Source organism: Rattus norvegicus, chromosome X, assembly GCF_036323735.1.
Source record: "Rattus norvegicus strain BN/NHsdMcwi chromosome X, GRCr8, whole genome shotgun sequence".
NCBI lineage: Eukaryota > Metazoa > Chordata > Mammalia > Rodentia > Muridae > Rattus > Rattus norvegicus.
The window spans coordinates 120,738,602-120,751,864 of NC_086039.1; the positions used below are offsets into that span (position 1 = coordinate 120,738,602).

The 13,263-nt window shown below is 44.3% G+C and overlaps 1 protein-coding gene across 8 annotated transcripts in view; it reads right to left on the bottom strand.

Annotated features, from left to right (window-relative positions):
- The window catches only part of Akap17b (A kinase (PRKA) anchor protein 17B), a 38,319-nt gene extending 29,594 nt beyond the window's left edge, over nucleotides 1-8,725 (bottom strand). For 2 of the 8 annotated variants that reach the window (XM_039100516.2, XM_002730183.7), the window contains exons 1-2: nucleotides 8,291-8,725; nucleotides 4-105 (exon numbers count right to left, since the gene is read on the bottom strand). The gene's annotated coding sequence lies outside the window, so the exon portion shown is untranslated. Of the gene's footprint in view, nucleotides 1-3; nucleotides 106-7,379; nucleotides 7,461-8,290 lie in introns of all 8 variants that reach the window. The other 6 variants (XM_063279982.1, XM_063279984.1, XM_017602378.3 and 3 more) reach the window with 5 other exon arrangements.
- Between the last annotated feature and the right edge of the window lie 4,538 nt (nucleotides 8,726-13,263).

Genomic DNA, 13,263 nt, shown 5'->3' on the forward strand with positions numbered 1-13,263 from the left:
TACCTTATGCCGAAAATGTGTCAAAGAAGAAAATATCACAAAGGCCACGATTCATGGGAACTCTTCATGTTGAGCACTGTGCTGTAGCATCCTAAGCAAGGGACACTGTCAGAGAGAAACAGGAACAAAGTCAAAAGTGAAAGAAGTGATTTACAAATAAATAATACAAAGGTTTATCATTTTTACCATGAATGGCTTGTAAGGTTTACACACTTGTACCTACACATCGACGCTCTCCAAGATTTGCCCCTGCTTTATTAACAGTTCCAGATATGGATGTATGAAAATTATATATAGGGAGATTCTATATGGGGGTTACTATAACTTTGGTTAGTATCTTAATTATCTTTGACTGTCAACTTGCTATACAACCTAGAGTCATTTAAGAGGAAAACCTTAATTGAGGAACTGCCTAGATTATACTCACGTAGGGGTTTGCCTTGATTACTAATTGATGCAGGAGGGCCCAGTCCACTGCAGGCAGCACCATCCCTAGGCAATATGACTTGGTTTATGTGAGAAAGCATGAGCTTGTGAGTGAGTTAGCAAGCAGTAGCCAATTATGGTTTCTGTTTCACATTCCTGCCTTGGAATCTGGCCTTAAGTTCTCTCAATAACAGATTTCAACCTGGCAGTATAAGCCCAATAAGCCCTCTCCTCCTCTAAGTTGCTTTCTGTCATAGTGTTTCATCACAGCAACAGAATGAAACCAGAATGGTTTCTTCCTTCTCTTTAGGGATTTGTGTGTATTTTTCTCCCCCCACCCCCTCCCAAGAAAGAGTCTCCCTACGTAGCCCTGGTTAGTCTGGAATTCACTAGGGAACCCAGCTGGCTTCAAGCTCACCATCCTCCTGCCTCAGCCTCGTAAACTATTGGAATTGCAGACCAGAGCCATCATGCCTGGCTCTGTTTCTTTTCCTAAAAGGACGCACTACCCCTTTTAAAAGAGCCTTACCCTAGACTATTATTATAAGAATGGACACTCAGCATAAAAAGCTCTGTATAAAGCTTTTAAAGATTGTTTCTTCAAAATACACTATGTCAAAGGTTAGGAATAATTGTCTCCAGCTCATTACCTATTGTCAATTTGGTCTCCTGGAGCATTAAGGCAAAGAATCAGGCCATCAGCAGTGTCCCCATGCCTGATTTCTTCGCAGCCCTGATCACACTGGATCATTATCATTTTATGTGTGATGTCTATGCTAGTATATTTTGACACCCCAGAGCACCTTTAATTTGCATTTAATTTTATGTGTTCTCAAGCTCTGCCAACCTGAGATTCATATTCAACTGCCTATTCATTGTCTCCAGTGGAATTTCTCCTTGGCATCTCAGCAAGCAAAGAGCACCTTAATTCCCATCTCCCAATCCTGCCCTCCACTTCACACCAGCTACTTCCAACCCAATAATTTTCATTTCCCTAAGTATAGGCACCTCCACTTAGGGCATCAGCCTGAAAACCTAGGAGTTAGCTAGCCCTCCCTCCTCAGTTTCAGTCCCTTCACCTTGAACCCATTTCCCATTTGTTGCTACCTCCTAGGCCCAATCTTCCACCACCCTAACCTGAATCATTCTGGAAGTTTCCTAACTAGCCTTTCTTCTTCTATTCTTACCCTAGATAAGTGCCAACATGATTTAAAACAAAAATTTTCACATATTTTTGAGGCAGGCAGACACACCAGAGCCCAGGCCAGTCCAAAATTCAGAATGTAACTCAGGCTGGCCTCAAACTCACAGCAATCCTCCTGTTCACAGTAATGCCTCTTGAGTGCTGAGATGAATGAACACTGAGAAACTCGGGCGTACCTACCAATCACCTACTCCGTTAGACACATTGGGAGCTGTAGTAGTGTGTTATAATGAGATCACCCTTGAAGAATTGAGTCAAAAAGAGACAGAAACCAAGACAAGTAACTAGAACCTGATGTGTGTGCCACCATGCCTGACTTAAAATACCCTAAACCAAATCGTGTCAGATACCTGCTCAAAACCCTCCAGTGGCTTCCAACCATGCTTTAAAGGAAATCTGAACGTCTTACCTTCAAAATGTGGCTTCTGCCTGCTTTGGTCAATGCAGCTCACCTCGTCTCTCCTGAATTTCCTCTCCACCCCAGTCCCATGGGCCTCTTTACTGGACACAAGACATTAGGCACACTGCTTATGGCTTTGCCTGCCTCTTTTGCTTTTCCGATTTGACTCAAATGTCTAGTCTCCTGCTCTGAGATGCTATCCCTGAACAGTTAAAAGGGCACCGTTCTTCTGACACCTAGACTAGTGTTTGTAACTCCTTTCCTTCATCCCTTCATCTGTAAGTTCCATAAGAGCAGGGAATGTATGTCTGCTTCACCAGACAAGAACAGCTTACCCCAGAGCCAAGAACAGCTGGGAGGCAAGAGAAACTCAATAGGGACAAAGCTAAGTTAAACAGCGACTTTGCCTGACAACTCCTTTCCAAAGGTGTTACTTCTGTATTTAGAATCCCACACCAGCATCTCAAGGCCAATTGTGCAATGGTAATGCAAGGCTAGCATGCTTTTTTAGACTAGAGCTATTAGCACTAATGAACACTGAGAGTAATTCGGGTGTACCTACCAATCACCTACTCCATTAGACACATTGGGAGCTGTAGTAGTGTGCTATAATGAGCTCACTCTCAAAGAATTGAGTCAAAAAGAGACAGAAATTAGGACGAGTAACTGGAATCTGATGCAGAAAATGCCATAAGAGGACCAGAATACTTTGCACCACAGATTAGCAATGACACCATTAACATTTCTCCACATGAAATGTTAGATTTCTTGAGGATGTGCTTGTAGGTGTTAAATGTGCCACTATTATTCCCCTCAAGAGCAACGGAATGTGTAGCAGAACAACTTTAGTTATCAGAACAATTGTGCTAGGAGGGCACCTCATCACTATTTGGTAAGCAGGGGCCACTAATGCTAAATGCCCTGCAGTTCCTGGACAGACTTGTATAATGTTGTCCAGTGCTAACACAGCAGGGACTTATATCTAGCTAGAACACAGAATGCTTATGGGGCTGGAAGACGGTTTCATGGGTAAGGCACACAAGTGGCAACCACACTAGTGGAAGGATGTGAATTCAGATCCCCATAACCCATTTATACCTGGACACAGTACGGCGTGTCTATAACCCCAATATTCCTATGACGAGATGGGAGATATAGGCAAGAGATTCTTCAAAAGCTCAAGGACCAGTCAGTGTGACAAATGCAATATTCAATAGCCTGAGACTCTGTCTTAAAACAAGGTAGAAGCTAAGGACTGATACCGGAGGCTTTCCACTGACTGCCACATGTGTGATGTGGCATGCATGTACCGCCTCTCACACACATGACCATATATACACATCACACATATACACACAAAAAAGATTTAAATGCTTGCAGAGATTTCTAGGTTAATAATTTTAGCATGCTACTCTTTAAAATATTTTTTGAGGGAAATAATACAATTATATCATTCGCCCTTCTTTTTCCACACTCTAAGCTAGCATGATATTTTTAATTGTTTTCCTTCTGTTTTTTTTTTTTTTTAGCCCTGAACTATTTTTTAACATCTTGACCCAGATCCTATATTCATTCAGTATGTAGCAGCAAGAAAACTGGTGTCTAAGAAAAGAATACAGATCCAACAGAATGTGTCATAAAATAACAGGCTTTCGGTCCCAGGCCCGAGAAAAGAAGCTGCCTAGAGACGCTGCTCAGTCCCTGGCAGGCAGCTCTCCCTTCCATGGTGATATCTGCAGCGTGCCAGCATGCCAGGATTATGTTCATTTCACGAAGACAGTGCTATGGGAAGTTGGCTGACAATTTTCTGATTGTGTGATAAGGCAAGAAGGGAATCTGGGATTGGAATCTTCTAGATGGGGCCTGGTCCCCTAGGTCCAGTGTCCAGAGGCTCCAAGGCCATGAGAAAGGAGGTGGAGAGGCTGAAAAAGAGAAGCAATGCTCAGCTGCCCCGGCTAAAGGAGTTCATTCTGTGAAGCTCAGTCTTGTGTGTATGAAGCCACCCAGACCTTGTAGACTTTCAAGATAAGCTAAAGGTCTTGGTTTGTAATGAAATCTTCAGGTTTTCAATGCTGACCTTTCCCCAATTCAATTGCTTTTTTTTTTAAGTAGTACAGGCTACTGGGCATGGTAGCTCACACCATTAATCCCAACAGTGAAAGTCAGAAGCAGATGGATCTCTGTGAATTCCTGTCTCAAAAATAATACAGGGGTTGGGGATTTAGCTCAGTGGTAGAGCGCTTGCCTAGCAAGCGCAAGGCCCTGGGTTCGGTCCCCAGCTCTGGAAAAAAAAAAGAAAGAAAAATAATACAGACCAGAAATCAAATCGTATAGGCTAAAGCCTACTCATTAGGGGCTGACTTTCACACAAGGCTCCTAGCTTCCTTTTCCTATATAGCAGACCCAAGAACCCACTCGGTTGCATGCATTTCGTACTCCCTTGGGGGTTTAGAGATATCAAAAACAATAATTAAATACACTCACACCTGAACAAGATCCTCAAAAAAAAAAAAAAGAAAAGAAAAGAAAAGAAAAGAGGAAAGAGACATAGGCCCAGAGACCCAGGGAACTCACACCAGTCTTTACTTTTGTCATACTGTTTCTTGCTCAAAGATTTTGAACATGCCAGACTGACAATATGGCTCAGTGAGTAGATAAACATTTGGCATGCAAGTGTGAGGCTCTGAGTTCAGATCTCCAGAACCTACATGAAGCTGGGTGTGGCAGCACACACGTCAGTAACTCCGGTGGACCTGCAGTGAGATGGTCCGTGGCAGCGCTCAGGCTAGCTAGCCTGACATACCCAGGATGGAACAACAAAAAGACCCCAGCTCAAACAAGGTGGAGGTGAGGTCAGGTAACTGAGGTTGTCCTCTGGGCACCACACACTTACTGTGACATGCGCACATATACACACTCAAGGTAAATAATTTCTCAGCAGCCTCGAGGTATTACTGCATCAAATCCCAAATTCCCCTTAAGGCACTACAAACAAGACCGTTCCCACCTCAGCATCCTTAATATATATCATATTTCTATGTTCATGTCCCCATGCTAGTTGAGCAAGTCTTCCTTGAGGTCTTCCAAAGGTGAAGATTCCCCTAGCCAAATATCCCCTTTCATATAAACCTTACCCACCCTTCAAAGTCTTCTTCATGGAACCTTTATAGTGGCAGAAAAACAAAATCAACAACCAAAATCAGTCAAGCTCAAGTAGTCCTGGTTTTAAATGCCATCGAGCAGCTAGGGGATTTTCTTGGGTCTGTTACCTGTTTGAACTGTAGGCTATCCCTTATCCAGAAGGTTTGAGATCATAACTGTCTATATAAGGAGATAGCTTGAGGGTGAAACCGAGTTACAAACACAGAGCTCATTCATGTTTCACTCGCATGTTTTATGCATAGCCTCAAGGTAATTGAATACAATATTTTTAATGCAGCTTCTATCACAGGAGGGCATATGTGAGCTTTTCCACTTGTGGCATCAGGACAGGCTCCAGATTCTAGAGTGTTTTAGATTTCAGATTTTTGTATCTCAGATACTCAACTCCAAATAGTCACCAGTACCTACCTTAGAGTTACCTCTTTCTTATCATTGCTGTATACTTAAGACAGAGTTTTCCACAGCTCTGCTAGACTCCAATGTAGCCAGGAAGGACCTTAATCCTTCTGTCTCTACCTGAGTGCTGGAGTAACAGGCCTAAGTCACCATGCCCAGTCTTAATCCTTCTGTCTCTACCTGAGTTCTGGAATAACAGGCGTAAGTCACCATGCCCAGTCTTTGTGTGTGTGTGTGTGTGTGTGTGTGTGTGTGTGTGTGTGTGTGTGTGAGAGAGAGAGAGAGAGAGAGAGATTTGAAGAATCGCATGAAATGAGCAAATACTTAGCTCCAAGTAAGCATAATTAATATAAGCCATTATTATTATTACTCCATTTTCACTGGACCTCCTTAATATGTTCCAGTCCTACTGTCTCTTCTGAGAAATATCCCCTATATGCCATGCAGTCTGTTTGCTTCAACTGTGACCTGCCTCCACCAGCAACTGAGCTTTTAAGCTTCTTAAAAAGCCAGGAATAAAAAAAAAAAAAGGGTTGGGATTTAGCTCAGTGGTAGAGCGCTTGCCTAGCAAGCGCAAGGACCTGGGTTCGGTCCCCAGGTCCGGAAAAAAAAAAAAGCCAGGAATATGTTGGAAACAACAAAAACAACAGCAACAACCAAACAAAAAAAAACCTCTGTAGACCTGAATGGAGATTGAATCTGAATTCTTAAACTACTACCACCAACAAAACTCTTCTCTCAACTACTAATAGCTAATGGCTTCTGAGGGAGGAAGAGTTGGCTTTTGTTAAAGGTCCAGCCTGCTGCAGTGGATGGCCCCCAACCCATGAATATATAGGCAGCCCAAATTGGACTCTATGGGTTATTTTTTTTTTAAAGAGAACGTGGTGTTGGGAGGTGTCTGAGAAGAATTGGGGGGAATAATGGGGATAAATATGATTAAAATACTTTGTATGAATGTATGAAATTCTCAAAGGATTAATAAAATATTATTTCTTTAAAAAGATCCTATAATTATAATTAAAGTAAGATTGTTTTTCCATCCTGAAAAAAAAGTTCTTTTATCTGGCAAAGGCAGGGGTGCATGCTGGGAAAATAAAAGGCATAGCTAGCCTCAGCAGCAGAGAGCTTCTTCTGTCTCTGTCTCTGTCTCTGTCTCTCTCTCTCTCACACACACACACACACACACACACACACACACACACACACACACATCACCACCATTTGTATTGCCTGATCTTCAAATCCACATTCTCTAAGCAACAAGCCTTACCATTTCTTCTGATGCTGGAGATGACACATGGATCTAGTAAGAGGCTACACTTGACCTGAGTGTATGATATCGAAAATAGACAAATGAGCCACACTTTTTCGTGTGATATTTGGTTAAGAAGAAATGGGAGACCCTGAGTCCACCTACTTCAGAAGATCTGCATGCCCTACCCTCTACCTTATGATTCCTCTTCAAGTCAGGCCCAGCCATCCTCTGACGTGTCCAGCAGCTGCTATTCTCTGGGCACCGGTGCCCAGAGGCTTATTCCACTTTCCCGTGTGCTTTACAAGGACTGAAGTTAAAAACTACTTTCGTGGAAGTTACCCCATGCTTCAAGTTACTCCATCCTTTTGAGAGGACACACTCCCCACACAGTAATAAAATACAGAACCCAGAAATAGGTGGCTACTAGAATCTCACATGCTTTAAAAAATTCTTTAAAAACTGAATTTGAGAGATTCCCACTACATTTTCACAAATGAAAAGGCATCCCTATGAATTATACTGCACAAACTTACAGTATTTCAACAGTATGAGGTTTCAAAGCTAGATGTGAGACAGGAAGAGCATCAGGCAAAATGGGCACCATCTTTGAGACCCTGCGGGAAATAAAAAGACCAAGGGGGTCCCCATACTGGAATCCAGGGTCCCAGGGTTCCAATCAACACAAGTTTAGAGTTAGTGACATTCAAAAGTGCTCAGGTAATGACAGGTTTCAAATAAAATCACAATAAGCAGATGATAAATGTAAAAACAGCACTAGTCCCAGTGACCAACATGCTCAGAGACAGCAGTACCACTGCATGAGTCTCCCCACCTTGCTTCCTTTCCGATACTTTTGCCCATCTACTCAAAGCTCAAGACTATGCATTCCATAGGCTTAGAGGTTTACCCTGCTTTCTTGGTCAAATTAGAAGCAGTTTAATTCCACCTACGCTAGGAACCTCACAAGGCCCTTGGTGGTCATCAGTGGGCAGAGGCAACGGACCCTTGGTAGTGATTAACTGGAATGAATGTCACTGAAGCAGGTTGAGAACTAGAGCCCTTGGCTTTTGCATACAGCAGGGAGGACATCCTTCAGTTTTCCTAAGCAATCTAGTACACCCTAAGGAAAATCTCCCAGTGACCTCAGCTGCAGCAGCAGCCACAGCGCCCCCTAGTGCGGCACCAAGACCCAGGAGAGCAGCCGAATGGATCCAGGGGGAAAGCCTAGGGGCATCTCTAGAAAACCTGATTCCGCCTAGAGCAGGCCTGGCTACCTGGGTTCTCTGCAAAACCCCTCCCAAGTCCTCACTCAGGGTCCAGCGTGACCCTGTCTACCAGGCACCCAAGACTCCCGTAGGCCAGGGCGGCCGGCCAAAGGGGACGCAGAAGGACGCAGCCGCCGGGTGGATTCGCAGAGCTGGGCGGGGAGGGGGGGGGGATTTACCCGGCGCCTCAGCAGCTGCTGTACCTTCACGCTTGGTTCCGCTGAGGTAGCGGGACCGCCACCGCGCCTGCCGCCACCTCCCTCCAGCCGCCGCAGCGTCAACGATCAACCCTCCTGGTCGCTCTCTGAGACTGCTGCGGGCGAGGCCAGCTGTTGAATGGTCGCGACACTGAATCCTCCTCACCGCATCTGAGACAGCGACGCAGGCGCGGGTGCTGTGCCAACGCCCCGGGCACCACGAGCGCCACGAGCGCCACGAGCGCCCCTCGCCCCCTGCAGGCCTCGTGAGCTTCCGGGTAGCTGCCTCCTGACTCCCGGCTGGGGGCTGCAGGGTGCACGTTTGCACGCCTGCCAGCTCCTCTCCCTTGGTGGGCTCCTGCGGACCAATTGACTCCCTCGTGAGCTCCGCCCCCTTCGCTGCCATCCCTCGACTTGAGGGCAGAACCAATGGCAACCACCGACTAGACCCGCCCCTTGGATTTCCCCAGGGCCAATCGCCTTCTGAGCAAACATTAAAGTAACCCCGCCCCTCCTGTGTAGCAAAGCTAAGGCCAAAGTTAATTCTGTTGCAGGGTTCTAACTAGCCCAAGATTTTGTCCAGGTTACTCACCGCCTACCCCAACCGCCTAATTATGTGATTTAGAGATTGCAGACACCACCACCACCATCACCACCACCACAACCAACACCACCACCACCCCACACCCCCACACACACACTCCCCCACACGCACCATTTCTCTCTTCTCTCAAATAAACTAGTATATGAAAGCTAGTCCAGCGCAGTGTCACGAGCCTTTTAATCCCAGCGCAGGCAGAGGCAGACGTATCTCTGAGTTCGAGGCCAGTCTGGTTTACACAGTGAGTTCCAGGACAGCCAGAGCCACACAGAGAAACCCTGTCTCAAAAAAGAAAAAGAACAAGAAAAAGGAAAAGAAAAAGAAAGAGAGCCAAAACTGGGGGGAGGTGAGCAAGAGGAGCCAGATCAGATTTGTAGCACAGATGTAAAAGCTAGAATGTGGCGGGGTGAATCTGCAGTACCCATTGCACGGGAATGGGGGTTGGGCCAGGGGTGGCGATATTACCGTGGCTTTTGGGACCTTTCTGGTCAGCCAGGCTAGCTAGCCAATTGGTGAGTTTCAGGTTCAGTGAGAGACCCTGTGTCACAAATAAGAACAGAGCAATCAAGAAGACACCCGATGTTGACCTGTAACCTACACACACTTGCACACACATACAAATTTTTTTTAGAAGAGAGAAAAAAAATTACAGAGAGATTGTTACCCACCATTGTAGCTGAGAACTAGCCATTCTCACCCTGACCAGATCTTCCTCATCAAAAAGTCAGCAAGAGCCTGAGAGAACAACCCCTGGTTGTGTGTGTTTTTTTTTTCTTGTTGTCCAATTTCCGGTATAGGAGCTTAGACCTTGTAAATTGGGATGCTTCCAGGGACCAAGACTGCCTGGCTCTGTGATGGTCACTTAATCTCTGGCCTGAGGATAAGCAAAGCCAGCCTTGCCTCTCCTTCTCCTTGATTATCTAACAATTTAAAGACCACGTTCTCCTGGCTCGCTGTTCCAGGCTCTGTTGTTCAAAGACACAAATTGAGGGTCTTCTTTGAACATGAGCCAATTGCCTTAAATCTTTGCAAGCAGACACCAGGAACTGAGTGGCCCTCCTTCTTTAGCTCCACGCACAGAGAAAGCCAGGTTGATCTCAATCCTTACCCAGATGACCTTTCTTTGAGTTCGACAACATGGAATTCACTTTCTCAAATGGCAAATCACAAAGCTGACACTTATTAGATTTACTGTCAACTCTTTCCCTGGGGAGGTTCTCACAGCAGCAGCTGTCACAGGGCTGGTTTTGCTTGATTACCTGGTGTGGAGGTTAATGATAATTTCACTCACTTCCGTCTAGACCCTTGCCACTCGCTCTGACCTAAATAAATCTTCCCCTCTGCTCGATGGTCAGACCCCCATCCTCTTTGCACAATTGCCACGGAGGCCCTGAGCAAGCCATCTAGCCTCCATATTTGTATGCTTCTGGCTGAGAGGGTTCCCAACATTGAATGTTGTTCTTGTCCATTTCACAGCAGAAGCCACAACTATGGTTCTAAAATATAATAGGGTCCCCACACTGCATCCCCACTTAAAGGCCCACCACAGCTGCTAATGTTTTTCCACTCCCCTCTTGCCTCCTCTGCTCTTACAATAAAGCTCCAAGCTACTGCACTATGTATAAAACCCTTGGTAATCTGGCCTCTCTGCCCAGCCACATTCCTAGCTACTCTATGGCCATCTCAGAACACGTTATACTTCTAATATACTGAAATTCCTATTGTTTCTCCAGTAAGGTACATTATCTCTCATGCCTATTATACAAAGTCTAGAATAAGTTGATCCCTATCCACCTCTGCCTGGCCTACAAATCACGGACGTGTCTTTTTTATTAACAGTGCAAATATATACAGATATGTAAGTATGCGAGATGTGCTCTCACTATGTGCCAAGTCCTTGGGATATAAAATGTGTAAGATTAAAATAATGTATAATATCTAGAGTTGAAGAGGAATGGATACAGAAAATGTGGTACATCTACACAATGGAATATTACTCAGCTATCAAAAACAACGGCTTTATGAAATTCATAGGCAAATGGTTGGAACTGGAAAATATCATCCTGAGTGAGCTAACCCAATCACAGAAAGACATACATGGTATGCACTCACTGATAAGTGGCTATTAGCCCAAATGCTTGAATTACCCTAGATGCCTAGAACAAATGAAACTCAAGACGGATGATCAAAATGTGAATGCTTCACTCCTTCTCTAAAAGGGGAACAAGAATACCCTTGGCAGGGAAGAGAGAGGCAAAGATTAAAACAGAGACTGAAGGAACACCCATTCAGAGCCTGCCCCACATGTGGCCCATACATATACAGCCACCCAATTAGACAAGATGGATGAAGCAAAGAAGTGCAGGCCGACAGAAGCCGGATGTAGATTGCTCCTGAGAGACACAGCCAGAATACAGCAAATACAGAGGCGAATGCCAGCAGCAAACCACTGAACTGAGAATAGGACCCCCGTTGAAGGAATCAGAGAAAGAACTGGAAGAGCTTGAAGGGGCTCGAGACCCCATATGTACAACAATGCCAAGCAACCAGAGCTTCCAGGGACTAAGCCACCACCTAAAGACTATACATGGACTGACCCTGGACTCTGACCTCATAGGTAGCAATGAATATCCTAGTAAGAGCACCAGTGGAAGGGGAAGCCCTGGGTCCTGCTAAGACTGATCCCCCAGTGAACTAGACTGTTGGGAGGAGGGCGGCAATGGGGGGAGGGTTGGGAGGGGAACATCCATAAGGAAGGGGAGGTGGGAGGGGGATGTTTGCCCGGAAACCAAAGAATTATTATTAAGTATTAAATAAATTTAAAAAAATATATCTAGAGTTGAACACTCTCATGGCTTCACTTGTGACCACCAACCACTTAAATACACACACACACACACACACACACACACACACACACACACGGGAAGGGAGACAAGGGTAAAAGGAGAGGGAGAGGGAGAAAGAGAGAGCACACAGGTAGATAACTTCAAAGATTTATATTTCCGATATGACCAAATGAATGAAGGGTTGGGAAAAAGTAACAGGCTTTCCTTTCTCCCCTGTTGAGTATCACTGGGTGATTATTAAACTCATCTCACTAAGTCTGGCAACTTGAAGGCTAAAGATTATGGCCTTTTGCTTTCACATTCAGTTTAAAATTTAAAACCCAAGGTAGGAAAATGTTTTTGTGTTGCTTTTTCTCCCTCTTTTTGTGTATCGGACCAAATAAGAAATTGAGAGCATACCGTAGCTGTTAATGATCCAAAGAGCAAAGGCATGAACAGGAGGATATGTTGTCAAAATGAATCAATTGCAATCCTAAAATTACAGGGCTTTGGTATTAAATAGGATTTTTTAAATTAATTTTATCAAATGTTAGATACTTAAACTACCACTGTGTGGGCAGATTTTCATGTTCCTTAGAAAACTCTTAGTTCTTTGGCCTCTAAAAGCATGCTTCATTGTTCCCATTAAAAGGAGTGGTGTCTACACAGCTGACTTCGCTGCATGTGGAGTAATTTGTGGGGTGCACTGGATGTTCCTCTGTACATTCTTATCTTATCCATAGTTCAGCATGTTCCCTTTCCAAACACTAATTGTGCTTGGAAGAATCACATATCATATTTGCTAATTGTTAACACCTAGCATAAGGAAAAAAACATGATTTTAGTGGGAAAAAATTAAAGCAGTTTTCAAAATGTTTTCATTTCTTTTAGCATATTTGACCCATATAATAACCTCAGAAAATACCTTGCTTTTCATTTTGACCGGAGAAAACGCTAATACTTGTGTAGGTTAGACCATTCTACAGGGTATTTGAACTACAATTCTGCCATTAACCTTGGAAAGTGTGAGCATGCTATTCTAGGATACGGTGTTTCGACAAGAATCTTTTCAGATTGTCTACAATCCCTTCACTTCTGCTCCCTGAGATAGGGACCTCGGTTGTGGGGTGGTGAATAGGCATTTTAATGGAGACAGGAAATCACTCAGATACCAGCACTATTTCTTGATAGAAGATGTTCTAGGAGAATGCCAGTGCAGACAACACAGAAAGAATGAAAAGCAAAAGTAGGGCTGAAGAGACGGCTCAGTGGTTAAGAGAACTGACTGCTCTTCCAGAGGTCCTGAGTTCAAATCCCAGCAACCACATGGTGACTCACAACCATCTGTCATGAGATCCGATGCCCTCTTCTGGTGTGTCTGAAGACAGCTACAGTGTACTTATAATAAATAAATAAATAAATAAATAAATAAATAAATAAATAAAGTCTTTTAAAAAAGAAAAGCAAAAGGATTTCGTAAATAGTAATCTCAGACAAGAAGCTCTGAATGCAAAACTCAGCTGTCT